Here is a 16,077-nt window from a genome sequence, read left to right on the forward strand (position 1 = left end):
AGACAAAATACGGGCGCGACTCTGTATTCCAGAATGACCTGCGATATCGAGGAACCTTTGAAAATAAAAGAGGGATGGTGATCAATTCATCTCCTAGAAAAAGTCATGGGCTACCACCATGTACTCCAACTCCCAATGTCCAACTTTAGACATGCACAAGTCTAAAGTCTACAACTATTTTCGTTTGTGACACATATACAAGCAATCACAGAGCTAACAACCAAATAATCACAACTGAACTTCTTTTATCTGAGGATTTAAGTGACCACAACTTACAACCTAAGATTATTTTCCTTTAATCCCAATCCATCTTATTTGTTGAACATAGCCAACAATCCAACTTACCTTTACAAAGGCATAATTTATCAACTTACCAAATAAGACCCACAATCCTCATAAGATAAAGAATTGAAATAATATATAAGGGAACATATGAATAACATGATTCAATCCCTATACCAAATATTAATTCCTCATGTGAATTAATAAATAAAATTCCCTTCCACAAGTTTGCATCAATTATTCCATATAAACATGAAAATCTTTACTCATAATAAATCTCAAAATCAAATGCTTGCACACAGGCATAAAACATGCAACAATCAATAATACCAGAAATCACATATGAACTTAATAAGTTCCTATACATGATACTGAAATTCTTTCTCCTTAAATCATGATACTAATCACATAGCACACAGGTATGTACATACCTTTTGTAAACTATTCGGAAGGCCACTTTTAACTTCTTAAAAGTCTCCTACAAAATATTCTCCGCCTAGAAATCAAACTAAATAAATCAATACTCTTACAACAACTCTAAAATATTTGAAATCCCCTTTTAAATATATTCAAAAGCTGATTTGAATATCAAAACTTCAATTACTTTTAATTCCTAGCATAGTACTACTATACTAGTAATTAAAACTCTTAAAACTCCATTAATAAAATTCTTTCTGAAATTTCAGAAACTTTGAAAATCATAAAACCTTCTTTAAACATATGTAAACATGTTTAAAATCATAATCTAAATCAATCTCATAGTATATAACATGCTACTATGGTTTTCTAGTAATTAAAACCCTAAAAATCCATGCTTTAATGATTAAAACTTCAATTTAACCATAATAAATAAATCTAAATTTTTATTCTTATAATGTATAATATATATGAATCAAGATTATATATGAGTCAACATTAAAAGAAATCATAAAAACATAGTCTTTAATGAAATCTTGAGGAAGAAGAAAAGAAAACAACCAACAAGAAGAAGAACAAAGGAGTCGCCGGAAATAGAAGACCAGGGCAGCAGCAGTGGCGCACGACCCTTGGTGGTTTTGAAGGCTTTGTGGCGTTTCTTGTTGAAGAAGCTTCGTTACTTGAAGAAGAAGAAAGGATTTGAGAGAGAGAGAGAATTCGAAAATCGGTGAGGAGAGAGAAGGAATGAGCTGGCCGAAAACTTAGAGAGAGAGGAGAGAGAAAATATTCTTTGTGTGGGGTAAAATAATTGGGTATTAGGATATTTACAATAAAGCTTCCCTTGTGGGCTTAGGAAAAGGAGATTGGGCTCAACTAAAATTGATGATGTATAGGATAAAAAATTTAGAACTTTCATCATCAATATGACTCCTTTTCCTTATCCATTTAGGATTTTGGGTTCCTCAAGTCCATTAGACTTCTTTTCCAATATAAATTAGTATTTAAAACTTTTATCAAAGCATGCTTAATTAAAATATTTTTAACTTTCTTAAATCCTCAAAATAACTTTATTTTACTTTAAAATAGTCAACCTTTTTGAATAGTCAAATCATTTTAAAACTAGATTATGTTTAAATATAAATAAATAAATACTAAAATATATTTATTAAATTCTTTAAAATTATGGGGGATTACAGTGGTACCCAACTTCACCTCCACATGTGTATCATACGACATATCACGCATATTTGCATGTAGCCATAAGCATGCCTTAGTGAGACACTAAAGCGTTGATGACTCAATCCAAGTATGTTTAGGGTTTTGTTGGCAACTTGAACCTTTGGAGACTTGCGTTCCTTTACGTGAAATGGCCTTCTTTGGATTGCTTGAACCCTCCTTCTTCTTCTCCTTTCTAGAGGAGGTGAGTCCGCCTTGCTTTCCTTGGGCTTGTTCATTGTCCCCAAAACCTATTGATTCAAACGAAAAAACATTCAACTTAGTTAGTTAATACTTAATAGGTATGAATTAAATAAATCAATATGAATATGGAATTTATTTGCTTCATTTTACCTTGTCTGAAAACCTCACCCATGCCGATGGCCACAAGACATAACTACCACGACCATCGGTCAAGATATTTTTATCAACTGACGGTTTAGGCAACGGGAGAGCAAAGTCTTCGTAACCAAGAGTAATGCTGACTACACTAACCGCCAAGTGCTCATTGTCCACAGACTCGTGATGGACTATTGCACGTTCACTTCGTGTTTGTGCATTTCCTCCAGCTACGACAATCAAACCCTCATCTTTTACATCTAGTAAAAGCTGGCAAGGCGTTTCTTCCTTTAAAAGTAAATGAATTGAGGTTAGTTTATATAATTACTTAGTTTTAAAAATTATAAGAAGGATAGTAATTACCTCTAACTCAAGTATAGATGGTGCTGATTTTTGTGCGTTAGGATGGCTAGATTATTCCTCCAAAGGACGATCTAACTTACGTTAACGTGTCGTCGGTATCCCATACTATGAAAGGACCGCGTTGAAACTTTTCGTGAGTTTCTCCGTCACCTTCTCTGTAATTTCCCCTGTAAGCTTCTCCTGGAGAGCTTGTCTCATAGCTTCCATATCATGTGGTGTGGAAACATTAGAGCGTGATTTTGTACCCATAAAAGAATCTTTAGTATAGGCTTTTTTTCATACCGAGACGAATACCACCAAAACCCCTCAAACATTCATTGTGGTCCTTTTCAAAAGTCTCGTTAAGAGCACCTTTGTTGCTTTCTTGAGTGAACTCGCCGCTAACCTCTTTTTTCTTGAGCCCTATCTATCTAGAATATAGAACTACAAGTGTTAGTGTTAAAAAATAACATATTTACAAGGGGGCTTGTGCAAGAAAAGGGGGGGGGGATTGTGCAAAGAAGAGCGAGTGTGCTAGGGGGTGGGTAGTTGGGGAGGCAACAAGGTCTGAGGGTTGGCAGGTGGGAGGGTGGCATGTTGGTGGGAACTCTACAGGGGTGGGGCAGCAAGGGGAGGGGGGTCTGCAGGGGGTAGAAGGGAGGGAGGGCAATAGCTGGGAGGGTGGCAAGCTGGTAGGGGGCAGCAAGAGGGGGGAGGGTAGCAGGTATGAAGGTCCATTGGCAGCAAGGGGAGGGGGTAGCAGGGGTTGGGGAGCAAGGGGAAGGGGGTCTGCAGGGGTGAGGCAGCAAAGGGACGGGGGTGGCAGAAGGTGGGGCAGCAAAGGGAGGGAGTTGGTAGAAGTTGGGGCAGTAAGGGGAGGGGGGGTGCTAGTCTTGCCTAAACCCGCGACGAAAGATAAGCTCCCTCAGCAACCCAATGTTACTAACCATGCCCACATTACCACAATCAACACAAGGACAATAAAACCCCTTAGTTCCTGTTGCAGTCTGATCACTTAATGTAGCATCACAAAATTCAAAGACCGTATTCACGAATTCACACATGTCACGACTACCATACATCCATGCATGATTTATTTCAATCAGACCTCATGTCAATGACAAACTTCATTACATGCTTAGAGTTTATGAACGATATACATTTAATGAAATGCATGCTTTCCAAGGGTCCTTATCACTCCAACCTAACCCATCCTTAGATGTCTAATCTCACTAGTGAATGTATGCCTTCTTTTCGATTCTACGGAAAATTCGGCAGCATTTTCCTACAGTTCTCCAAGTACACAATGTAGATATATAGCTATTTATATCTACATATGTACCCATACAACAAAAGTAGGGAAACGATAAGCCAATATTTCCTCTAGAATCGAAAGAAAGGCATACATTCACCATCTAAGTGAGATTAAATATCTAAGCACAATCCCAAACCGGGGACTATTCAAGACTTACTCCTAATGAGTAATACTCAAACGAGTATATTAGCATATGATATGATGATGCATACATAGGTTTTCAAACAACAAAGTATTTTACATCTAATCTTAATTCAATGATAAATATATACATATTTGCACATGTAAACCAATTTACCGTGAAAGAAAGTTAAATATGAGTGATAACATAGCAATATCAAGGTTGTAAATAGAAAAATCGAACTCAACACTCCGTCACTAGCTAGCTTCAATAATCAACAACAAAGTTTAAAGTTAAGGTTAGTATAAATTAGCAAACCAAACAAAACTAGACAAAATAAAACTAAAATAAACTCAAGTTATAACAAAATAAAACAAAATAAAATAAAACTAAACTAAACTTAACTTAACTAAACTAGTTAGTAATTAAGTACAACAACAACAATAACAACAACACCACCCACAAAATTAAAGCCCTAGGTTTTTTAACCTAAACATCAAACTAACTACTTAAACTAAAATTACATTAACTCAAATCTAATTTCACTAACAATTATTTGTAAAATTACAATGAATTATAAACTTGAAGCTTCAAATATGAGATTACAATAAAAGTTATGAATTTTTAGTTACCCAGCTAGGAAAAGGTGGAGAAGGAATGTAGTTGTTTAGGGAGGGTTGGAGGAGGAATGTAGTTGTTTAGGAGGAGGAAGGTGGAGATGAGGTGTGAAGTGGCGGCATGCAAGCTAGGGTAGACTTGCATCAATGTAGTAGTAGCCAATCTAGGGCGCCCTGCTGGTGGTGGAAGCTTCAGGTGCGCAAGCTGGCTGTTGGTGGTGGTGCACAAGCTAGACGACGGTCGCAGGTGGTTGGCGGTGTGGAGTGGTGGTGCATGGTCGAACCACCACTAGTGGAGCTGAGGGAGAATTGAACTATGAAGCTAAGGAGCGGTGGTGTGGTGGACTGCAGAATCAGTGGCGGTCACAGGTGGTGGTGGTGAGGGTGGTGTTAGGTGGTCAAAATTCTTCAGCAGTCGGGAGCTAGCTAGATGAACTAAGCTAAAGGAACTAAAATGGGTGAATTGAGGGAAAGATTGGAAATACGGGTTTTTTCGAGCGGAAAAATAACAGTAATCTGATGCTGTCCTTCGAACCGCATCAAATTAAAAAAAAAAAAAAAAAAACTTCAGTTTTAATTGTGATTCGGTCCCAAAAGGACTGCATCAAATTTTTCTCCCAGCTTTCCCTCCCATTTTTAATGTTGAGTTTCGGATGCGGTTTTACAAAAATCGAATATGTTACTATTAAGTGACAAATAAGTTTTTTTCCACTAATGCACGATTTTTTTTTACAACATAAATCACCATTGTTTTGAAAGCTAAAATAGATTTGAAACATAGTAATGTAAATGAAGTCATACACATAAAAAAAATTGTGAGGACTTGATTACAACGCGCCATCCAACACATTGAGATGTAGAAATATTATAAAAAAATTAAAAACTCTAATGTCGAGCACGAACAGTAGTTATCTTCCCCAAGACCATGTGTGACTAGAGGTGGGCATGGGCCGGCACGCGTGCCGACCCGACCCGACACAATTTGGGCCCGGCCCGACATGAGCCCGCTCAAGGCCCAGTCCGGCACGTTGTCCGCTACGTGGGCCGTGGGCCTGTCACGGTCAAGAAATTTTATTTCCGCCCCGCACCGGCACGAGCCCGCGTGGGCCGGCCCGCAGGCCGAACACTCCTTTTCTTTGTTATTTACCCTAAATCTGTCAAAAATACAACATAAAACATGGGCCGGCCCGCGGGAAGCACGAGCCCGGCCCGCGGTCCCGTGGACAAATTTTTCAAATTTCAAGCCCGGCCTGGCACGGCCCGCCACTCATGGGCCTGGGCCCGGCCCGACCCGCCATTTACTCAAACCCGCGGGCCGAGCCCGTGAACAGGCCCGGCTCCGCCCATGCCCAACTCTATGCGTGACTCCATGTTCTTTTGAGTTTTGAAAGCTAAAACATATTCCCCATATTATGGATACCAAAAACTACCCCTAAAAAAATGAATACCAAAAACTAAAAATTTTAGTGGATTAAAAAACTAAGAAATTCAAATTCACTGACAATGCTTTAATAAAAACTTGACTTCTTCGTATAACGCTGTCGCAATATTATCGGAAAATGTGATTTAAAATTCTTCAGTTTTGCTTATGATTTTCATATTTTCTTTCAATTTTTCAATTTCAAGAATGAATTAGGCAATGTCATGAACACCATAATGGGGAGGTGAACCAACCCCGGGGAAAAGACAGCGACACCGATGAAGTCACCATACCGTAAGACCACACATAACTTGGGGACTGATGTAGTCTCTAGCATGGAAAGAGAGAGTGTGGATGAGGAGATACTTCCTCAGTTTCATAATATTCGCTACACTTTTCATTATGGAAACTTTCACATTACTTGCCACACTTCCTTTTTGAGCAATAAACTCTCTCTATTACTCTATATCTCTCCCCTCACATTGGTCCCTTTTTCTTTTTACTCTCTACCTCTTTCTTCTCCAAAAATTGCCTAAAAATCCGTAAATTGAGAAATGTAGCGAGTAATGTGAAATGGAAGAATTAGACAAAGTCAACTTTGTTATAAACTCATAACCTATATCTCTCTCCTCTTATTTACTTGAAATCTTGAACAAATGTGTGTTCTGCACTAGACCCCAGGGTTGTTTTTTTTTTATTAGAACAATGTTTTAATGGATAGCTATATATACTCATATATTCATACAACACCAAATCCCCTTTAAACTTAGAATTATTGTTGTCTTTGTATATTATAATTAATTTATCTATATTATTATTGTTTTGGAAAAAATATTTTTAACAAGAACTTTTTCTCATTCTTCTTAAAATAAGTCAACATTTCGATTAACTATGAACAAGTTAACCTTGTACCTACTTTTGCTATAAATGAGTTAAATCACAATGTCGTCCTATTAAAATGTGACACGTATCATAATTTCAACGTCATTAACTCGTTTACAGCAAAATTAGATACAAGATTAACTTATTCTAAGATAATCAAAAAATTAACTTATTTTGAGAAGATCAACCTAAGTTGACTTATTAAAAATGAATAATTTTTCATATTAATTTTTGTATATTATGATAAATTTATGTATATTATTATTGCTTTTTTTGTATATTATGATGAATTCCATGAGTTGAATTTTTGTTTATTATTTGGAGATTTTTGCTATTTTAAATAATCATGTTTATGACTGTTTTAAATATAAGTCAATACTAATTATCAAAGTCTCAAACTAATCATAAATGAAATATGATCTACATAGAAAATAATCAAAAACATTATTATTGTAAATTGTACTATTTATGATTAATACTAAATGTAATTACGCAACTAATTTAATACCAATCACGATTTCACACATAACGGGTGCATATAAGACTAGTATATAAAATGGTAGCATATATGTAACTATATATAGATAGAATCATTGATTGTTACCTTCTGTAAATGACAAATGTATCTTGATTGTAGGCTACTATTACCTTTTATCTTTTGCCATGGTATTAAAATTAGTGTGACTCAAAGGTCAAATAGAACATACTATTGTCATTTATATAAGATAATAGTAAAAAATTCTATCTATAATTACATATATGTGATCAGTTGATCCCAGTTGATGGATGAGAATCTCATTATTACACATTTTGTAATTTTTCAACTGTTGGTTTTTATTTTTATCAACCTTTCAACTTTAATTCTTATGACAATTCTATGGTTGGCTCCTTACAGCTTATTCCACCCATTATAAAGTGGCGATTGTCTCTTGCATGTTATTGGTACGATGACATGCTGATGAATGATGTAGAAATCATGTCATAAGGTTTTCGTAGAAATCATGTAATAATGTCAAAATTTAACCAAAAAAATCAACATTAAAACATCGTTATTTTATATTCCTTCCGGCCTCGGTCTCATGTTTTAGGTTATACTAGAATTTTTTTGCACGCGATGCGTTCTTGAATTTTTTTTGAAACAAAAAATCGATTTTTTTCAACATAAGAGTCAAAATTTAAACATTAGACATATGAAGTATAATTGTTTTTAGTTGCAAAATTTGATTGGTTTAGTTTCTGTCACTTAAGTCTCTCACCATTCGTTTTTTTTTTTTTTTTTTTTTTTTTTTTTGCTTTTCAAAGTTAAATTCTATGAACAAAATAGAAATTTTATTGAATTTATTAATGATTTCTAATATTATAATTTTTTAGTTGATTTTCGAATTAAGTACAATACTTCATAAATTGTAAAGAAAGTGGACACTTTGATTTCAAGTCAACTTTTTCATAGGTTGTAGTTTGTGAGTGATTGTTATAATTATATTTTTTGTATATTTGTTTGATGCCCTCTTTGATTTGTAAGTAAATTTGTAATTTAGAATGGGAAGGGGGTAACATAGTCTCTTCATTCGGGGACACCATAACGCCCCCCTTCCCTTATATAATAGAGATATGTTGTACTTTAATTCTTGAATGATATTTTACATAAACCTTTTTACCTTGATAGTTAATCGCTTGTATATAATAGAAAAAGATAGGTCCAAATATATGTAAAATTTTAATTTTTATATATAGGAAACACTATAAAAAAAGTAAATAATTATTTTCCTTGTCTAACTTCTAACTGATTTCTCTACAAATACACCTCTATTTTTTATCATGGCCCACCATCAATTGTGAATGATTCTTGAGAATAGTGATTTGTAAGTAAATTTTTGTAAATGTTTTTGTATGCATTGACGTTCTAGATAAGTAATTTTAATCTGTATGTTAGTTTTAATTAGTTTTAATAAAGTTTCCTGATTAAGATTTTTATAACGTGATTTTCTCAATTGTATGAGTGGTTTGTAAAGTTTCGTCTTTTAAGTGATTTGTGTGTGTGTTGTAAATTAATTTTTGGTAGTTTTCTTTGAGTGATTTTGATTTTGACATTCCTTTTGTAATTTAAAAAGGGAAGAGGGGCAAAATAGACATTTCAAAAGAGGGCACATTGCTCCTCCCTTCCCTTATATAATAGAGATTTTATTTTCTGAATATCCCTAAAATAGTTGTCAAGTATTTAAGTTCTAATAACATAAACAACATATTGTTTCACTATTTTGATAATGACATATAATTAAAGTTTACATGATTTTATTTTATCAAATCCGGTTTTTAGTTTATTATGTTAGAAGTAATTTTTATATGTCTTAGATTTATTTTCTGTTTTGTTTATTTTATTTTGTTTGATTTATTCTTTTTGTTTTAATTAGTTTAGTTATCTTTAGATTTCACAAAAAACATGTTAAATAACTTATGAAGAATTGATTAGGTTTTTATATAATCAAGATTAAGTTGTTTATAACTTATTTGTGATATCCGTTAATATTATGGATGTAACAAATTAATATATTAAGTTCCATAATATTGTGTTAGTTAGTGTGTGTGCAGCATCTTGGTTGCCTACAATCTAGGAGCCGCCAAATCACTAACCTAAATGCGCTTAAAAATAGAACGTTGAGGTAGTTCCTACATTTTAGGAACCAAACAACCACTCTATTTTAAGGCGTGTGAACGTGGATAAGTGGCTAGTTTAAGGAAGCCAACTCCAACGGATATTCACAACGGAACATTGTGGAGAAGTGGCTGAAGCTATGGGAATGGAAGATGATTTGAGAAGATCGTGGAGAAGAATTCGAGAAGAAAGGTCCTACAAATAGAGTTTGTAATGATCAATATACTTTCAGAATTTTATGTAATATTCTTAGAGAAAGTACATTCGGTTTTCTTCTTCTTAGAAATTGATGTATTATAGATTGGGTTGAGTGAATCTAAGTCTGTAATCATTTTGGAGAGAAAAAGAAGAGAAAGAGAAAAGACTTTGAGTGAAGTCAAGGGAGAAGTCAACTGTTCAGGGGAACAGCTGACAGGGAACCAGTTCCTAGAGGAACAGAGTTGGTCCAAGTTTAGGTTGTACAAAAGAGAGTCTTTTGGCCTAAAAGTTATTAAAGAGAATTGAGTCAAAATCCCTCGTGGTCAAGGTTTTTCTTCCTATTGGGCCTAGGAAGTTTTCCTTGTAAAAATCTCGTGTTCCTAGTTCTTTCTTAATTCATGCAATTATTTCTTTCTTACTTAATCATTCTTTTATTTCCGCAAAAAGTTTGAAAATCTCTCCAACTACAATTCACCCCCCCTCTTGTAGTTGCTTAAGTGTTCGTCCAAGACTAACAATTGGTATCAGAGCCTAGTTCCTCCAAAATCAGTTAACACTGAGGAGCTAGTTCCTGGAAACGATGAACACATCAGGAGAAAGATTGGAAGAAGGTTACTCAACTCAGCTTCCCCCAATGTTTAATGGCAAGTATTATCCATACTGGAAGAATCGTATGGAAATATTTATCAAGGCCGAAAATTATCAAGTTTGGAGAGTAATAGATTGGTGACTTCGAAGTCACAGAGAAAAATGAAAAAGGTGAAAATCCCCAAGCCCTCTCCAAATATGATAAAGATGACTTCGACAAGATGGAGATGAATAACTTGGCCAAAAAGATTCTCCACTGTGGTCTTGGTCCCCATGAACACAATCGAATCATGGGATGCAAATCAGCCAACTGGAAACTTCTTCAAGTTACTCACGAAGGAACAAACGAAGTCAACGATCAAAGATTGACATGCTCATGCACAAATATGAGCTATTTCAAATGAAGCCTAAGGAGTCTGTTCAAGAGATGCTCACAAGATTCTCCAACATCATAAATGAACTTGAATCTCTAGGAAAGATCATCACTCTCGAGGAACAAGTATGAAAAGTTCTACGAAGTCTTCCTCAGGATGAAAAATGGATGGCAAAGGTTACTGCCCTGCTTGAAACAAAGATTTCACCACATTCAATATCGAACAATTCTTCCTTGTTGACTCATGAAATCCATCTAGGAACTCATGAAGTTGACTCTAATAGGCCTAAGGCTTGGCTCTCAAGTCCGATGATTGAGGATTCAGAAACTGAGATGAAGAGGCAGCATGATCGTGAAAAGATTCAAAAAGTTCTTCAACAAGAACTACAAAGGGAAGAACTGAAAAAGCCAGGAAAGTTAAGTGTCACAAGTGTAGTCCGGATCACTTCATAAAGGAATGCCCTCTCTGGGAAAATGAAAAGAGCAAAGGAAAGTACAAGGAGAAGGGAAAGGAACAACAAAAACCTTTCTCAAAAGTTGATATGAGAAGGGCCATGGTAGCTGCCTGGGGAGAATCCGATTCAGACGAGGAGCAGGAACAACCAGAAGAGGAGACAGCTCATTTATGTCTCATGGCAAAAACAGACGAAGAAGAAGACTTGCCAAACAACAAGGTACGCATAAATGTTATTGAAGAAGAGTTAAAAGAACTTTCAAAGAATCAATTAATAAAACTACTTTTGGAAACCTTGATGACTACAAGGCCATTTGTGTTAGAGAGAAAATTTAGAAAAAGCCTTAGAAGTCACCAAAGGTCATTCAAATTGGTTTAAAACAGTAATGCAAACATTGAGGAAAGATTCTTTGAAGTCTTTGATGAAAACCGACGTATTCGAGAAGCTTTTGAAAATGCTAAAAATGAAAATTATTTCTTGAATATGGAAATGGCTGAATTGAAACTATTCGTTCCTGAAGGAACCAGTTCCTCTATAAATACCAGATCCGAGTTCGAAAAGTTAAAATTCGAACATGAAAAAGTTTTGAGTAAATATCTGGTACTTAAAGAGAAAATGGAATCTTCAAGAACGACTCTTCCTGATCCAGTAAGCTGGATACAAAAATATAAAAATGAAGGAAGAAGTGGGTAGGTTTCAATCACAAGAAGAAAAAAAAATGAAAAAATATGTTGATCTTCCAAGCAGCCGAATATGCTCTTACTGTGGGAACAGTGGACACTTAGTGTCTGACTGTTCCTCCAGAGAAGAACATATTGAAATGAACACCCACTTAGTTAAACAAGTTTGGAAAGTTAAGAGAAATACAAGCCCGACAGAGGAACCCAAGTCAAACTGGGTTCCTACCACTGACTGATTGCTTTGATACAGGCTAAAGTGAGGGGGAACAACCTGTGGTACCTCGATAGCGGTTGTTCTAAACACATGACAGGAGATAAAGAGAAATTTCTCTCGCTTTCAGCCTATGATGGAGGAACTGTGACCTTCGGAGACAATCTTACCGGTAACATAGTTGCAATTGGGAAGGTAGGAAAGTCTAAGTCACATTCCATAGACAATGTATTTTTGGTCGAGGGTTTAAAACATAATCTGCTTAGTATTTCTCAATTTTGCGACAAAGGGAACAGTGTAAATTTTACTGATGAACATTGTGTAGTAAGTAATGCAGGAACAGGTACCAAAATCCTAGAAGGAACAAGGAAAGGGAACATACGTTGTTGATCTCAACCTTGTTCCTAGGAACAATCTAACATGTTTAAGTGCCGTCGATAATGAACCACTTCTTTGGCATAAAAGATGTGGTCACGCAAGTATGCATTACTCCAGAAGCTAAGTGGTAAGGACTTGGTGTTGGATTACCAACTATCAAAGTCTCAAACCATGAAGTTTGTGGACCCTGTGCAAAAGGTAAACAAGTTAGATCCTCGTTCAAATCAAAGAAAATGGTAAGCACACAAAGTCCCCTTGAATTGATTCATATGGACTTGTGTGGCCCTGTTCGAATCCAAAGTCGATCTGGTAAGAGATATGTGCTTGTAATAGTTGATGATTTTCAAGATACACTTGGGTTATTTTTCTCCATAGCAAAGATGAGACATTTGATGAATTTGTTAACTTTGCTAAAAGAACTCAAAGAATAAGTGGTTTTAAAATTAAGCACTTGCGTTCTGATCATGGTAAGGAGTTTGAAAACTCCAAATTTGATGAGTTTTGCAGAAATGAAGGTCTTGATCACAACTTCTCAGCTCCTAGAACTCCACAACAAAATGGGTGGTAGAACGGAAGAATCGCACTTTGGAGGACATGGCAAGAACAATGATCATAGCAAGCAACCTTCCGAAGAATTTCTGGGCTGAAGCAGTGAATACGGCATGCTACATAATCAATAGAGTCATGCTAAGACCTATTGTCTTGAAGACCCCTTATGAGCTACTCAAAGGAAGAAAACCCAATATCTCATACTTTAGAATCTTTGGCTGTAAATGCTTTGTACATAACAATGGTAAAGACAATTTAGGAAAGTTTGATGCTAGAAGCGATGAGGCTGTTTTTATTGGATATGCTTTAAGTAGTAAGGCATATAGAGTTTACAACAAACGAACAATGTGTGTTGAGGAAAGTGTCCATTTTTTTTCGATGAAACTAACTCTCTGCAGGAACCAAGTCATGAAAATGACTTTGAAATAGGACTGACTCGTATTGAGGAGTCAGTAAACATTGATGAGGAACTAACACCTGCAGGAACCGACAAAAAGCATATTTCTGAAGAAGAGATAGTTGTTCCTGATCCTGTTATACAGGAGGAACAGGCACCAGAAATTCATCCAGTAGACGAGACGAATGAAGCTCCTCAATCTGGAGGAGCAGAGACAAGAAGATTTGAACCAAGACCGTGGAAACACTTAAAATCCCATCCATTGGATTTAATAGTAAGTGATATTGAAAAGGGAACTCAAACGAGATCCCAACTGAAAAATTTATGTGCTTTCCATGTTTTTGTCTATGACAGAACCACGAGATCACAATGATGCCCTACTGGAGTCTGACTGGATAAACGCCATGCAAGAGGAACTGAATGAGTTCCAGAGGAACAAGGTCTGGCACCTTGAGACCAAGCCTAAAAACCAAAAGGTGATTGGACTAAAATGGGTCTTCGGAACAAGCTAGAGGGCATGGAACAGTCATAAGAAACAAAGCCAGACTCGTAGCCAAAGGGTACAATCAACAAGAAGGTATTGACTTTGATGAAACCTTTGCTCCTGTAGCTAGAATAGAAGCAATAAGAATTTTGATTGCCTTTGCATCATTCATGGGTTTTAGGTTGTACCAAATGGACGTCAAATGTGCCTTTTTAAATGGATATTTGATTGAAGACGTCTATGTGGAACAACCTCCTGGTTTTGAAAACCCGGATCTTCCAATCATGTCTATAAGCTAGATAAAGCTCTTTATGGGCTTAAGCAAGCTCCTAGATCATGGTATGAAAGACTTTCAAAATTCTTACTTTCTAATGACTTTATACGAGGCAAAGTTGATAGGACCCTGTTCCTTCGATCCAAAGGAACAGACATCCTAGTGGTTCAGATTTATGTGGATGATATAATTTTTGGTGCAACTAACGAATCTCTTTGTAAAGAATTTGCTGAGTTAATGCGTAGTGAATTTGAAATGAGTATGATGGGAGAGTTAAACTTCTTTCTCGGTTTGCAAATCAAGCAAACTGAAAAAGGAACAATGATCCATCAACAAAAATACGTAAAGGAGTTATTGAAAAAATATGGACTGGATCAAGCAAAATCAAACCATACTCCTATAGGAACAGGTACAAGGTTAGATGAGGATCAAAGTGGTAAGTCCGTAGATCAGAAACTCTATAGAGGTATGATTGGTTCCTTACTTTATCTAACTGCTAGTAGGCCTGATATATCCTTTAGTGTTGGTTTATGTGCAAGATTCCAATCAAATCCTAAGGAATCCCATTTGACAGCTGTCAAAAGGATTCTTAGATATTTGAAAGGAAGTGATGATCTTTGTTTGTTCTATCCTCGAAGTGACATCTTTGATCTATTAAGCTATTCCGATGCTGACTATGCTGGAGACTTGGTGAATCGCAAAAGTACATCGGGTATTATCCAGTTCCTAGGATCAAGCTTGGTTTCTTGGAGCTCAAAGAAACAAAACACGTTGCTCTTTCCACACAGAAGCTGAATACGTGGCAGTGCTGCATGCTGTTCTCAGGTATTGTGGATCAAGCAACAGGTACGTGACTTTGGCATAAAATTCAAGTGTGTTCCTATATTCGTGATAACACTAGTGTATTTGCATTTCCAAGGATCCAGTTCATCACTCTAGAGTCAAGCATATTCACATTAGACATCATTTCCTAAAAGACAATGTAGAGAAGGGATTAGTCAAAGTTGATTTTTGTCCTACTGAAAATCAAATAGCTGACATATTGACTAAACCTCTATCTAGGGACAGGTTTGAAAAGATACGCTTGGAACTAGGAATGATAAAAATTGTTTAAATGTACACATGATGTTGATTCCCCTCAAATTGTTTCTTACTAAGTATGTCCTGCAATCTTCATGAATTAAATTTCATACACCTAGGGTCAAGTATAAGGACTCACATATGTCTCTGAATATTACCCTTAGTGTCCTTGCACATATTTGGTAAGTATGTAGTTTGTATATTATGGACACAATTTTATCATATGCAAGAGTAAATTTTTTTTTCATTTTCTAATTTACCTCCAAATTTCCTTTTTTCTTTTCTTTTCACACCTTTCCGTCCAAAAATTAAAAACATTAATCTGAATTATGCCCAAAATTACGCGTTCAATTAATCTAAGGTTAAGTGAAGTAACTTCATTAATTGCCTTCCAAAACCCATAAACCTTTCATTAAACCTAACTCTCCATTTCTTTTCACACGGAATCATGATTATTTATAAACCCAACACATCAAATCACTGACCCTCATAATTTCTCTCTCACATCAACTCACAAGTCTCTCTCTCTCTCCTCATTCTCATCTTCAACCTCAACCAAAACTCTGTCACCATGTCTTCCAAAACTCAAAATTCTGGTATCATAAAATTTCCCGAAGAGAAAACACCATCCATGATGAATTAAGTGCTCAAGAATCATCCAAGAAGAGCAGATTCTACCGGGTCAAAATCGGCATCCTCTGCACCTGTTTCTCTCTCTCCGAAAAAGGAAGAAGGTGAAAACGAGATTGAAAGCGATCAAGAACAAGAGATTACTGTACCTACCAAACGAGGTAAGAAAAAAAATCT

This window comes from Beta vulgaris, chromosome 8, assembly GCF_026745355.1.
Source record: "Beta vulgaris subsp. vulgaris cultivar EL10 chromosome 8, EL10.2, whole genome shotgun sequence".
Taxonomy (NCBI): domain Eukaryota; kingdom Viridiplantae; phylum Streptophyta; class Magnoliopsida; order Caryophyllales; family Amaranthaceae; genus Beta; species Beta vulgaris.